Below are 1,566 nucleotides of genomic sequence, written 5' to 3'. Positions count from 1 at the left end.
GCGGTTAGCGGTTATCCCCCAGGTGAGCCTTCATTCGTATGTAGAAAAGTTACAAAGTAATTTTGGGTACTCGAAAATCACTTTTTACCTTTTGCCAACGGGTTTTACTTTGATATTCAAGTGTTGAAAGTAACGCACATTTTTGTTTGAAATTTCGGAAGTCCGATCGTAAGGGGTCGCTTTTTTGCGGTTACCGAAGGGTTCGCTTAGCGGTTAGCGGTTATCCCCCAGGCGAGCCTTCATTCGTATGTAGAAAAGTTACAAAGTAATTTTGGGTACTCAAATCACTTTTTACCTTTTGCCCACGGGTTTTACTTTGATATTCAAGTGTTGAAAGTAACGCACATTATGTTTGAAATTTCGGAAGTCCGATCGTAAGGGGTCGCTTTTTTGCGGTTACCGAAGGGTTCGCTTAGCGGTTAGCGGTTATCCCCCAGGCGAGCCTTCATTCGTATGTAGAAAAGTTACAAAGTAATTTTGGGTACTCAAATCACTTTTTACCTTTTGCCCACGGGTTTTACTTTGATATTCAAGTGTTGAAAGTAACGCACATTATGTTTGAAATTTCGGAAGTCCGATCGTAAGGGGTCGCTTTTTTGCGGTTACCGAAGGGTTCGCTTAGCGGTTAGCGGTTATCCCCCAGGCGAGCCTTCATTCGTATGTAGAAAAGTTACAAAGTAATTTTGGGTACTCAAATCACTTTTTACCTTTTGCCCACGGGTTTTACTTTGATATTCAAGTGTTGAAAGTAACGCACATTATGTTTGAAATTTCGGAAGTCCGATCGTAAGGGGTCGCTTTTTTGCGGTTACCGAAGGGTTCGCTTAGCGGTTAGCGGTTATCCCCCAGGCGAGCCTTCATTCGTATGTAGAAAAGTTACAAAGTAATTTTGGGTACTCAAATCACTTTTTACCTTTTGCCCACGGGTTTTACTTTGATATTCAAGTGTTGAAAGTAACGCACATTATGTTTGAAATTTCGGAAGTCCGATCGTAAGGGGTCGCTTTTTTGCGGTTACCGAAGGGTTCGCTTAGCGGTTAGCGGTTATCCCCCAGGCGAGCCTTCATTCGTATGTAGAAAAGTTACAAAGTAATTTTGGGTACTCAAATCACTTTTTACCTTTTGCCCACGGGTTTTACTTTGATATTCAAGTGTTGAAAGTAACGCACATTATGTTTGAAATTTCGGAAGTCCGATCGTAAGGGGTCGCTTTTTTGCGGTTACCGAAGGGTTCGCTTAGCGGTTAGCGGTTATCCCCCAGGCGAGCCTTCATTCGTATGTAGAAAAGTTACAAAGTAATTTTGGGTACTCAAATCACTTTTTACCTTTTGCCCACGGGTTTTACTTTGATATTCAAGTGTTGAAAGTAACGCACATTATGTTTGAAATTTCGGAAGTCCGATCGTAAGGGGTCGCTTTTTTGCGGTTACCGAAGGGTTCGCTTAGCGGTTAGCGGTTATCCCCCAGGCGAGCCTTCATTCGTATGTAGAAAAGTTACAAAGTAATTTTGGGTACTCAAATCACTTTTTACCTTTTGCCCACGGGTTTACTTTGATATCAAGGTGA

This window comes from Branchiostoma floridae, unplaced genomic scaffold (genome assembly GCF_000003815.2).
Source record: "Branchiostoma floridae strain S238N-H82 unplaced genomic scaffold, Bfl_VNyyK Sc7u5tJ_688, whole genome shotgun sequence".
Taxonomy (NCBI): Eukaryota; Metazoa; Chordata; class Leptocardii; order Amphioxiformes; family Branchiostomatidae; genus Branchiostoma; species Branchiostoma floridae.
The sequence above is the reverse complement of the archived record's forward strand: the minus strand, read 5'-3'. Positions refer to the sequence as shown.